The sequence below is a fragment of the Panicum hallii genome, chromosome 4, assembly GCF_002211085.1.
Source record: "Panicum hallii strain FIL2 chromosome 4, PHallii_v3.1, whole genome shotgun sequence".
Lineage (NCBI taxonomy): Eukaryota > Viridiplantae > Streptophyta > Magnoliopsida > Poales > Poaceae > Panicum > Panicum hallii.
Genome location: NC_038045.1, coordinates 46,957,515 through 46,970,919, shown reverse-complemented (window position 1 = coordinate 46,970,919; position 13,405 = coordinate 46,957,515).

The following is a 13,405-nucleotide window of genomic DNA, read 5'->3' as shown; positions in this document are numbered from 1 at the left end:
CCACCGCTGCCGCTCCCTCCTCCTTCCGCAGCCAGCCCCTGCCGGATCTGCATCGCAGGTGTGACCGTGAGCAGAAGCATCGCAGAAGGCCCACTTGCTGCTCGCCCCCGCGGCCGCCTCCTCCTCTGTCTCCGACAGCTCCTGCCACCGGATCCGCCGCCGAACAACCATCCCCAACAGTTTCTCACGCTCCCCCGTCCAATACATGGCCCACCGGTTGTCTTCCCGACCACCAGCGGCCGACGGCTCCCGCCGCCTCACCGCACTACCCCCTCAACCCGCCATCGCCGTCGGGCCTCCCTACCACTCCCTCCCTTCCTTTTCTAAGCCTGGAGGCCACAGGAAACCTGGCAGCCCCCTCTCTGAACTCCGGCGGCGAGCTCATGGAGAAAAAGAACGGAGCTTCCTGGTCCACCTGCAGCGACGGCGCGCGGGGCTTCTGCGATGGATCCGCTAGCGCCTGCGCGCGTGACCCTTAACATTTGCGGGTAGCAGCTCCCTTGGACATTTGGCACCCGCTAAACACATGCAGTAGAGGAACGGAAATTTTAACTTTTTTAGTTTCGATTTTGATGGTCAGTACATGCATCAGCAGCACCAGAATAATGTCAGGGGCGTTCCAGCTGAGCTAGCTCCAACTTGCAACACGAGCAGCGTCGTCAGCTCGCACTCCACACGGGAGGGACGCCATCGGCGGCCGGATCAGGCTCGTGGCACACAGACCCAATAGCCCAGTGCTAGCTAGTAGCAGGTTTTTTTGGTGGACCAGTAGCACATATGCCATAGCTGCATTTAGCGGACAGAAACTAAAAACGACACTTGTTTGTAGCACAAACCAGTAAATGGGGTACCAGCAGGGAGAGCATATATACCTTGATCACTCCTGAAGCTGCAGGCACAAGGAGTAGACTTCATTTTCGGTCTCCGCCGAATGGACAGCCACATTGGGGGGATGTGCTTCATGCCGCGCCGTAATCCACGCCACTCAGTGTCCTTTTGAGATGACTTCGACTTAGAACTGACTGTCCAAACCTGGGAGCATACACACATGAAGAAACAGCCAATGAACCACACGTTCTGGTTCCTGGATGTAACCGATGTGGGGGATGGAACAGAATCTGGTTCTCCTCATCTGGCTAAGATAAATCTTCAAGCTTAAGGGTGCTCTGAAAGCACATCATTGGCAAGTAAGTGTACTTAGGGTGAATAAACCAGATGCAGTCACTAGCTGAGTATATTATGAGTTTATGACCGAATTCCAGCGCATACTTCCACAGAAAAGATCCGGACAAGAATAGTACAAAATTGTGATTTCGGTGTTTCACTTTTAATGGTTTTGGAGTTCATGATTCATGTGTATGCCATGAGTAGCTGGACATGAGGCTATATGGTGCAGGTCAAGTTAACCATCCAAGCTGATGCACCAGATCTGAAGATTCAGAAAGTTGCATACTTATGTTCAACAGTACAAGTATGAAACCCCACTGTAAAAAACATCATAACCAACTGTACAACCGCCATCAGAACCAGCTAGGAATATACGGGCAAAGGTCATGAACTATCATTCGTTAGCCATCCAAGTCAGGGTGAGGTGAAATTTGTCTAGCAAGAGAAACTTAAACTAGTTTCTTCCATGGTTTCGAAGGAGCTGAAAAGACCTGGCAGAGCAACATAAATTGATATGATGAGCGCCTCAAGGATGAAGATAACAGCACCATTGCATATGGATTTTAGCATCGCAAAAGATATTTACATGATGTAATCACCTTAATTTCTTCTACCTGCCCTTCTCTGATAGGGCAACAAGTGCATCTCTGCTGCTATGGTGACAGTGACGCCAGCAACAATTCCTTGAATGGGCAGTTTCTTGTTTACTGGGCGGCTGAGTAACTTGGCATCGTGCTATCTGCAGAATTACTAAAGAAGTTTTAGAGTGCCTGCAAGATAAAAGCAACCACCATTCAAAAAAAAAGATAAATGCAACTGTCGGAGGAATTCTTCAGCCGGGTGGCGGAAAGCACCCGCCTAATCCTAGTTAAGGATGGGTTTGGAGGAGACTTAGGAGCGCTCGATCGGTGGACGGATGAACGCAGGAAGGACACGAAGATTTAGACTGGTTCGGGCCGCCGGAGCGTAATACCCTACGTCCACTTTGGTGTTGTATTGGCTGCGTCAGCCTGAATGGAAAGCAGCATAAGCTTGTGTGTGTGTGATTTGGAACCTTGCGTGTCTCAAAAGCCCGTCCTCTAACGAGTACACTCTCCCTTTTGTAGTTCAAGGGAGGTGCCTACACTGTGCGGAACTCCGACAGGTGGGTCCGGCCAATAGGGTCCTACTCTATGCGATATGGAGATCTCCCTCTCCAGCCCCTCGCTGTAGTCTTCACAGTTGGGAAGATAATGTGCGTATCCACAGCCTGGATACGGTCATGCGCTGCCTTGCAGGCACAGTGACTGCTGTCAGTGTTACCCAACAGTGGAGCCGTGCTGTGGCTGTTGGGTCAGAATCTGTCAGGTGAGGGGGCAGCGCTGACCCGCCGCGCCGTTGCCTCCGCGTGTACTGTGGCAGCGCACGCCTCGACTCTCCTGTTACAGGCCATCATCACGCCGCGCGTGGCGCCGTGACGGGACTGTACGCCGCTCGCGTACAGTAAACGGTGACACGACGCGCCGCCTTGGAAACAAGCGGGCTTACCATGGTGTCAGCCTACCTGCCCCGTGTGTCAGTGGCAGGCCACGCTTTTTGACTTGGGCGCGCCCGGCCCAACTACCGCATTGAATGCTGGTTGGTGGGCTGGAGACCCGCGAAGGCCTCCTACCACACGCACGTGGCAGGGCCAGCCCCGCTCCCCCCGCAGGGGCAGCACGTGGCGGCACCGGACCCCTCCCTGGAGGGAGGGGGTCCGGGCCCCCGAGGCCGGCAGGAGCGGTCAGGCCCGCGATGGTCCGGCCATCACACGTGGCGGCCCCGGACCACCCTGGGGAGTCCGGATCCGCGTGGTCTGCCCGAGAGCTCCCTTGCCTCCCGTGGCAAGCGGAGGTCCTGGACCTCAGAGAGCTCGGGGAGGGTCCGGAGACCATGGTCCCAGCTGTCAGGGCTGAGCCGTACGCCACGTCACCCACAGGGCGTGGGGAAGGTCACGCACGGTGATACGCTAAGGGTCTGAACACTCTAGCAGGAGGTACCCCTGTCTGTATGTACCGACAGAGGCCCCCGGGCCCACCTCGGGTGAAGAATGAACCCGCAGGTAGGGCCAGTTTCCCAGCATTGCGCCGGGTGGACAGCTCGTTCCGCCGGGGAAGGGCATAGATGACCTTTTCCCCAAAGCGGGATCCCCGAGGGGCTCGTCCCCCGCCCGCGCCGTGCGCGTCAGGCGGTTCAGATTCTTGTATTATTCGAGCCCGTCCCGTGGCTCGGGTGGTTCGGATTCCGCCTTTTCCCCTTCCATCCCGCGATCACGCCTCTGACCGGCGGGCCCGGGCCCACCGGTCATTGGGTGTGAGAGGAGGGGGCATGGTGCAGGCAACCGTTCGACTTCTCCTCGGTCGTCGCAGAGCGCTAGAGGGCAACAGCCTTTTGCATAAAAGGCAAGCGCCGAAGGGGACAGCTACCTTTTCGCTCTTGCCATCAACAGACGCCGAAGCGCCCCTTCGCCTTCGCAATCTTCCTTGCGAACAGCTTCGTTGCGCTCGGCTTCCTTCTCCTCCCTGCTCTCTTGCGATCCATCCTTTGCGACCTCAACATCCATCACAATGTCTTCACTTCCTTTCCCGCGCCACTTCCAGAGCCAGGCGCAGCTGAACTCTGTGCGCCGCCTTCTTGGATGGTCCACGTCGGCGCAAGCCGGGAAGATTAGGGCCGGCAAGATTGAAGCGTCCCCCTATCAGGGAAGACTTAAAAGTGTTACTTTATCAGTCCCAGGAGGCTGATAACACTTTTATTACATCAGATGGTATATCACCGTACAACTCTTCGCGGTAATGGGCAGTGAAGCGCCACTATCGCGAGGATTACAACAAAAAGCCATACTACTACACTAACTACGAACAGGGGATCATCAGAGTCTTGCGCCATGCGGAGCTCCAACGGTGACCTCAACCACAGGCAAGACTGGGTGCAGGACGAGGCCCTACTCGTCGTTCTCGGGGATGTAGTCGGGATCCTCCACTGTAAAGTAAGAACGGGGTGAGTACAAACGTACTCAGCAAGTCCAATCACACCCGCGGAAGGGTTATAACAGAATTACATGCACAGGGTAATCCAAGGATAAGGTTATGGTTCATTTGCGGAAAACTTGACTTCATGCAAAGGTTCGTTTCAAAACATTTTCAAATCAAGTTGTTAAACATCAAGGAGCACATGGTGGTGATCCACAAAAGATCCAGTGCAAAACTGCTACCGGACTCCCCGTCCGCCGTAGCACACGGCACAACTGCCGGACACCTTCCAAATAACACACACCAACCCATCCATTTCCAGAGAGAAACTCTAGTTATGTGACCACACCGTAACCTGCCCATTGCCGTGGGCACGGCTATTCGAATAGATTTTAACTCTGCAGAGGTGTGCAACTTTACCCACAGGTGGGGTACCACAGCACGAACACCTTAGTGCCGGTGCAGATCCCATCGAAGCCCTTACCCACCTTAGCTAGACCTGACTAGCCACCACGGGATCAATCAAGGGGTCATTCGACCTAACACCGAGGTTTAACCGGGGCATAAGTCACACAGAGCTTATCCCGTCTCCTTGATCACCCGTTGCTCCCAGCACTCCTGGTGGCTATCAGACCAACTAGTGGGTTAGGCCAAGCCGTTGCCCATACAACGGTCAAGTGGTTCGCACGACAAGAAGCTAGGTGAGATGTCACATCAACTCGGTCCTTAGGGGTGACAAGATGGATATCTCCCTTCCTCGCTCAACCACACAGGTACGAGCACACCAACGGCAATTCACACAGAATGCCATCCATCCCGTCTAACTCACTTTTCAAAACCACATTTCATCCCTTCCCACACGCACGTACTTTCTTTATAAATCAGGCGGTCAGAATATAGCTATTTCAAACAAGGGTGGCTATCCTACCAGGTTTCCAGCACGCAAAATCATGCAATTTTATAAAACAGGCCACTGGGTTGTGTTTATAAAAACTAGGATAGAAACATGCATCAAAGGGTGGAATTGAACTTGCCATCGTCAAACCCTGGCGGGAAGTCCTGATCGAAGCACTGTCCTTCGGGTTCGGGGTCGCAGTACTGGTCCTCAGTTACTTGGTCGCGGTCGGGAACTTCGTCGTTCACCCCGTGTCCTACGACGCAAACAAACAGGCACACAATCAAGCACAAGAACTAAAAGCTTTTATCGTTGAGCTTGAATCGGAAATAATTTCGTTACGGAGGTCGGGGCAATATCTCTGAGTGGTTTCTTAATGACATGGCTAAAACTATACTAGAAAGGGCGTGGTAAAGTTTCGGGTCAATCGGAGGTCGTTTCACGCATAAAATGACGCGCTAAAGCGGGTTTTAGGGCTTAAACAGGGGTCCAGGGGCTCATTCGCGATTATCTAAAATGGGTAGGGGTCTAATTGCAAATACTAGAAATATTCAGGCATACTAACGGGTGTCGAGTGTAATTAGGTTTACGTGGTGGGGGGGGTTTGGTTCGAAATATTAAAAAGAGCGGGTTCCTTTTGTAAAAAGGGGTGGATATGTGTGTTAGAGTGAAGGGGGGGCTTCTTTGGAAAAATAGAAAAACAGTAGGGGGTTTTGGGCGAAATGGCCTCCTTTCTTCCTCCCCTCGCTAACAGGAACAGACGAGGAGTGGGGGGGGGGCGCCGGCGGCCAAATCCGGCCACCTGGGACCCGGGGCGGCTCGGGTGAGAGGGGAAAAGGGAGAGGGGGAAGAGGGGAGTTGATTCCCCCACTCACCGCGGGCTGGGGTGGAGCAGAGGGGCGTGCCCACGGTGAGCGGCGGGCGGCTGCGGTGCCACGGCCGGCGGTGGCGCTGCGGCTTAGGGGAGGAGGCGTGCGGTGGCAGTGGGAGTTGTGGGAGGACGGAGGGCGGGGCGGGGCCTTCTTATAGGCGGTTTGGAGCAGCAAGGAGGCGGGGCCGGTGGGGAGCGAGGCGCGGGCGGCCGGCGGGCGGTGCGGGCGCCATTAATGGCGCTCGGCCGCTTGCGGCCGTCGCGACGCGGCACGGCGGTGGACGCGGGATGCTAGCGGCGGGCGGCGCGGCCACGCGCAAGGGAGGCGCTCGTGTGTGCGCGGGCGGCGCGGCGAGGTGCGGGCCAGGACAGGGGCTTGGGCGACGGGCGGCGCGGCGGGGTGCGCGGCCACGCGGGGCACGCGCGGGCGCGCGCGTGGGCTCGGGCGCGTGCGTCGCGAGGCTGGCAGGGCGCGTGCGCGGCAAGGCCGGGCAGAGCGCGTGCGCGGCGCCCAGGGCCGGCGCACGGCCGTGCAGCACTCGGGAGCAGGGGGAAACAGGGAGAAGAGGAGGAACAGGAAGGAAAGGAGAAAGGAAAGGGAGGGAAGGAAGAAAAAGAAAAGGGAGGAAAAAGAAAAGGAAAAAAAAGGGGAAAAGAAATAGAGAGAAGGAGAGAAAAGAAAAAGAGGGGGGGGAGGAGTGCCGGCGCCGGTCGCGGCGGCGACCGCGGCCGGTCGGCCACGCGCGCGCAGGATTCGCGCGCCGCGCGAGAAAGGACTTGCGCCAGCGCTAATTGCGGAAAGCGGTCGCGCGGTCATCGTGACGCGGTGGCGTGAGTCGAGGCGGTGCGCGTGAGAAAGCCAGGCGCTGTGCGGCACAGGGCGGGGAATGCGACAGCGTGCGTGTGGCGGTGAAACGGAGGGAGTCAGGGTTTTACGACGGATAAAGTTTTCGGTCAGGGCACCTTAACGTGTTATTTAATTTCAAAATTTTCGGGACGTCACAAACCTACCCCACTTAAATGAATCTCGTCCTCGAGATTCGGCTGATTCTTGAATAGATGGGGAAACTCCTTCTTTAGCGCTTCCTCGCGTTCCCAGGTTGCTTCTTCTATTCCGTGTCTGCTCCATTGAACCCTGCATATCCGCACCTCAGAGTTTCTCGTCCTCCTAGTGACAGTGTCCAGAATTTTGACCGGCACTTCCTGGTATCGTAGATCCGGTTGCAGATCTATTGTTTCCACCGGCACGTGTTCTCCCTCGGGTACTCTCAGACACCTTCTTAATTGCGAGACATGAAATACTGGGTGTATATCCGACATTTCTTCCGGTAATTCCAGTCGGTACGCCACGGCTCCGACTTTCTTTAGAACTCGATACGGCCCAATGTATCGAGGGGCTAATTTTCCTTGTACCTGAAATCTTCGCGTCCCTCGAATGGGTGAGACTTTGAGATAGACAAAATCTCCCGGATTGAAACTTATTTCCCGCCTCTTCTTGTCTACATAGCTCTTTTGTCGGGACTGAGCTGCTTTCAATTTCTCGCGGATTTCCGCTACTTTTTCTTCTGCTTCTCTTATAAGTGCGGGCCCTACTAGCGCACGTTCTCCAACTTCCGACCACATTAAGGGAGTTTTGCACTTTCTCCCATAGAGAGCTTCGAATGGCGACATGCCCAGGCTGGCTTGGTAACTATTGTTGTACGAGAATTCTGCATAGGGCAGACTCTGTTCCCAATCATTTCCATAGGTCAGGACACATGCCCTCAGCATATCTTCCATGATCTGATTCACTCTCTCGGTCTGACCGTCCGTCTGTGGGTGGTATGCGGAGCTAAAATCTAACTTAGTGCCCATGGCTTTATGTAGGCCTTTCCAAAACCTAGATGTAAATTGGGTCCCTCTATCCGAGACGATTCTGCTGGGCACTCCATGTAACTTCACTATATTTTCCACGTAAAGTTTTGCCAGCTTTTCTCCGCCATAAGTGGTCCTTACGGGTATGAAATGTGCCGATTTAGTGAGTCGATCCACAATTACCCATATGGAATCGTGTCCTTTCTGTGTTCTGGGCAGTCCCACTACAAAGTCCATTCCTATTTCATCCCATTTCCAGACTGGGATGGGCAATGGTTGCAATAGTCCTGCCGGCTTTTGGTGTTCGGCCTTGATCCTTTGGCAGGTATCACAATGTGCCACAAATCGCGCAATATCCGTTTTCATCCCATTCCACCAATACTTTTGCTTTATGTCCTTATACATCTTAGTGGATCCTGGGTGGATGGAGTAGGCCGAGTTATGGGCTTCGTCCATGATTATCTGCCGGAAGTCTCCATTCTGGGGCACACAAATCCTATCCTCGTACCATAATGTTCCTTTATCGTCTACCCTGAAGCCCGGCGCTTTGTCTTCTCCAGTTTGTTTGCGGATCTTCATTAACTCCTGATCCGAGCTTTGGGCTTCTCTAATCTTATCCTCTAATGTCGATTGGATGTTTAGCACCTGACTGGAACCTCGAGGAACGATGTGCACATTTAACCGTGCCATTTCCTCGCATAGGTGGTCATCCTTGGGTCCATAGGTTTTTCGGCTTAAGGCATCGGCTACCACGTTCGCCTTTCCGGGGTGATACTGAATTTCCAAATTATAGTCCTTGACCAACTCCAACCATCTTCTCTGCCTTAAATTTAAATCCGGCTGGGTAAAGATATACTTCAGACTCTTGTGGTCGGTGTAAACCTCACACTTATTTCCGATCAGGTAATGTCTCCAAATCTTAAGGGCATGCACTACGGCTGCTAGTTCCAAATCATGGGTCGGATAGTTCTGCTCATGAGTCTTGAGTTGGTGGGAGGCATAAGCAACAACCTTCCCATTCTGCATCAGTACGCACCCTAATCCTTGTCGGGATGCGTCACAATAAATGACAAAGTCCCGATGGATGTCCGGTAGGGTCAGCACTGGGGCGGTTGTCAATCTTCGTTTCAACTCTTGAAAACTTCTTTCACAACTTTCCGTCCAGGCGAACTTCTTCTCCTTCTTAAGGAGTTCCGTCATGGGTCGGGCTATCTTGGAGAATCCCTCGATAAATCTCCGATAGTACCCGGCTAACCCAAGGAAGCTCCTAATTTCACTAACGTTAGTTGGTCGCTGCCAGTTGGAGACTGCTTCGACCTTCTCTGGGTCCACAGCTACGCCTTCCGCGGTCAGGATGTGACCAAGGAAAGCTACTCTTTCCAGCCAGAATTCGCACTTGCTGAACTTAGCATAGAGCCCATGTGTCCTCAGCTTCTCCAATACTACCCGCAGATGTTGCTCATGTTCCTGAACACTCTTGGAGTAGATAAGTATGTCGTCGATAAAGACTACGACAAACTTATCTAGCTCGTCCATAAATACCTTGTTCATGAGGTTCATAAAATAGGCAGGGGCATTGGTTAGTCCGAAGGACATTACGGTGAACTCGAATTGCCCGTAGCGGGTGACGAAAGCTGTCTTAGGAATATCATCTTCTCTGATCTTGAGCTGGAAATATCCTGACCTTAGATCGATCTTGGAAAAATACTTGGCTCCTTTTAGCTGATCGAAAAGGTCATCAATCCTGGGGAGGGGGTACTTGTTCTTAATGGTAACCTCGTTCAGTGCTCGGTAGTCCACACACAACCTCATACTCCCATCTTTCTTCTTGACAAACAGCACTGGGGCTCCCCACGGCGACGAGCTTGGTCGGATAAAGCCAATCCTCTGCAGTTCTTCTAGTTGCTTCTTTAGTTCTGCCAATTCAGAGGCCGCCATCCTATAGGGTCTCTTGGCTATGGGGGATGTTCCGGGGATAAGGTCTATGACGAATTCTATATCCCTATCTGGCGGCATACCGGGAAGCTCTTCGGGGAATACATCTGGGTATTCGCTTACTACCGGGACTCCTTCTAAGGGCTTGGCTTCCACGCTAAACACCATTGGAACAAACTTACTATCCCGGGTACGGCAGACCACTTGTACTCCTTCGTGGTTTGTTAAGCGTACCACTTTGTCGGTACAGCCTATGAGACCATTGTGTCGGCTTAACCAATCCATCCCAAGGATCACATCTATTCCCCCAGGCTTAAGTACTACTAAATCTGCTAGAAAGTCTACCCCACTTAAATTGATCCTTACCCGGGGACAACCTAATTGACAATTGATGTCGCCTCCAGGCGTCCGGGTTAATAGGGGTGTTTTTAGTAGTACTGTAGGTATTTTGTGCTTCTCCACATAGCTCGAGGATATAAACGAGTGTGATGCTCCAGAATCAAATAATACTGTCGCCAGAGCTGAGTTGACTAAGTACTCACCGAGCACTACGCCCTGGGCTTCTTGAGCCTCCTGCGCGTCGATGTGGTTGACGCGGGCTCGTCCAAATGATTGCTGCTTCACCTGCTGGCTGCCGTCGTTGTTGCGGACGGGCACTCGGTTGGCACCGGTCAGGGCTGGTCTGGGCCCATTCACTGTGTTGGAGAAGGCCGATGTTGCCGGCTTATTCTTGGCGTAAGGGCAGTTGGCGATGAAGTGCCCTGTCTCCCGGCAGTTGAAAAAGGCCCTAACATTGTTGTTGTCGGAGGCGGCCAGACTGGTGTTGCTCTGCGGGGCCCTCATGGTGTTTTGACTCTTGGGCTGTGCTTCAGAGGCTCGCGACCCGGTCACTTGGGACTGAGTCCTATACTGCATTGGGGCCTGGGATCTTGGTGCAGTGTAGTTGGAGTTCCTCGACTTTTGGAAGCGGTCCTGCTGGCGAGCCTTACTTTCCAAGAATTTGCGTTTATTGTCCCTTCTTTCTTCGGCCTTGGCCCTTTCTGTGAGGATGGCCTTGTTCATCAGGGTGTTGAAGTCCGGATAGATCTGAGGAGTAAGCAAGGTCCGGAGCTCTGGGCTTAACCCCTTCTTGAACATGTCTTGCTTCTTATCGTCGTCATTCACTTCTTCCGGCGCGTACCGGGCCAATTCTATGAACCGGTGGGTGTATTCTTCTACTGACATGGTTCCTTGTTGTAGTGCGCGGAATTCATCCGCCTTGCGCTTCATAGTGGCTGAAGGGATGTGGTAGCGGCGGAATTCCCTTACAAATTCTCCCCAGGTGATGGTAGAGGCATCTTCGGCTGCAGCACAATAGTTTTCCCACCAGGATAATGCTGTTCCGGTGAGCTGGTGGGCTGCCAGAAGGACTTTATCCCGGTCCTGGCATTCGAATGGTTCGAGCTTCCTCTGAATTACTCGCAACCAGTCGTCAGCATCCAATGGGTTGCAGGATCCGGCGAAGGTTGGTGGCTTGGTCCTTAGAAAGGCCGTCAGCTTGTCGTTCATATTCTGCCCTCGTGGCTGCCGGTTAATGAGGGCATTCGCCAGAGTCTCCAGTATGAGGGTTTGGTTATGGATGATCTGCGCCAGGTCTCCGAGAGGTGGGGGTGGCGGTAGTTGTTCTCCTTCTTGACTTCCCCCTCGGTTCTGGCTTACTTCTTGCTCTCCTTGGGGAAGATCTTGTTCAACGGGGTGTGCTCCGACACTAGCGGCTATGGGGTTCCGGCCACGGGAGGCCCTCGCAACGTTCCGGGGGGTCACCTGTTGATTAGGTAAGTTAGGGTTACGATTACGTGATGTTTAAGTTGTTTAATTCGTATATAGGGCAGAACCTACCTTCTGCCTGTATTCATATAAATAATCAGCACACAGCAAACCAGCACACAAAATACGAACCATTTTATTACTGCGAGGGGGTACAACTTAGGGTAAGGCTGGGCCTCGTGCTACTCATCCAGGGTCTGGTCTTAAGGGTACGGCGTGGACAGAAAGGCTGGGGAGGGTATCACCGGGATGGCGTCGGTCACTCTACTTGCGTGGTGTGTCCTCTTCCGGGGCGGACAGGGTAAGAGGTTCTCGCTCGCCGTCTCCTGGGTTCCCATCGGTCAGGGGCTGTATTGCAGCATCCCCTTCGTTGGCGGCAGCAGAACTTTCAGGATTCTCGGGTGGAGCTTGTGCGCTCCCGAAGAGTGACCCCCACCCTATGACGGGTGTCCCGAGTAGAACGTGGTCTTCCCCTATCGCCGGGACTGGTGTTCCACTTTGGGTCCAATCTTGCATACGCCGGTCTCGGGCCTGCCTGAGGCTTTCTTGAGCGACAGCTTCGCTACTGACCGCGGCTGCGGCTCTTGCCTCGGCATGGGCGGCTCGGATCTGCTGTATCCTTACCGCGAGCTCTGCTTGCTCGGCTCGGTGAGTCTGCTCCCTCAGAAGGTTGGCTTGCTCGTCAAAGAGTTGGTCCAGGGCGGCTAGATAAGTCGCTACTTGGTACAGGGGGCCTTCTTCGTGGCGACGTCGCTCCAGGTTTCTCATGCGTGCTTCCCAGACTGGGGTTCTGATGGCCGGCGGGAAGAACTTCGCTGGTGTAGGGGCGAGGTGTTCTTCAAAAATCCGGCACAAGTAACGGAGTGCTTTTCTGATGGCCAAGGGGTAGGTGTCTTGGTGTCTAAACCCTGTGGCGGTCGCTCGCCAAGGCTGGATGTCGGGGTAGCGGTTGCTCCTGGCGATGACCAGGATCACCCTGCAGCGGAGGGTACCATGGTGCTCGTACTCTCGGCTGTAGTACCTTGGGCGTTCCGTAACGCCAAGGTCTTCCAGGGTGTTGATTAAGAGGCTGGGGAATCCAGGTGCAGCTTGGCAATCGCCCTGGGTCCATCCTTCCTCAGTCATCTGAAACAGGAACAGGGTAAGCAACCTGGTACAGGTGCAAAAGGGAGTAGATGATATTTATTATTACAACAAGGGTGGTACAGTTTTCATGGATACGTGATCATTAGGGTAGGGTTTTGGCTAGGGGCGTTAATCCTATCATGGGGATTCTTCCTCGGTCCGAATAGAGCGCTTCTTTATTGGAAGGAACCGATCCATCTCGTTTTCGGTCTGAGTACCCTTATCCCAATGGGTTTCCATGGGTTCTTCTTCTTCTTCCTCGATCCATCCACCTATTCCGTTGCGGTCCTCGTATTCTTGCATTTGGGCTTGGAGGGCGGCTAAGGAATACTCGGCGCTTGCGGCTCTTGTCCGTTGTTCCTCCAGCTCCTGGGTTAACTTTTCAATCCCATGGATTAGCTGCTTCAGTTGTGCCGCCTGTTCGCGGTAGAGTGCATCCAAACCAGTGAGGTAGATGGACAGGTGGGAGACCGTGTCTTCTAGGTCTTCTTCTTCTCGTCCAAGTCCCCTCATTCGGGCAATCCAAGTGCGTCCTCGTCCCTCAGCGGGTGGGAAAAACCCCATAGTAGTCCGCTGTAGGTGGTGCTTGTAGAGCACACGCAGCCGTCGCAGGGCTTTACGAGCGGCCTTTCGATAGGTGTCGGGGAAGCGGAAGCCAGCAGTGGAGATGAACCAAGGGTCCACATCAGGGTAGCGGGTGCTCCTCTCCACAAAAACCATCATGTCGCACCGAAGGGTGCCTCCTGCGATGTACTCACGGTA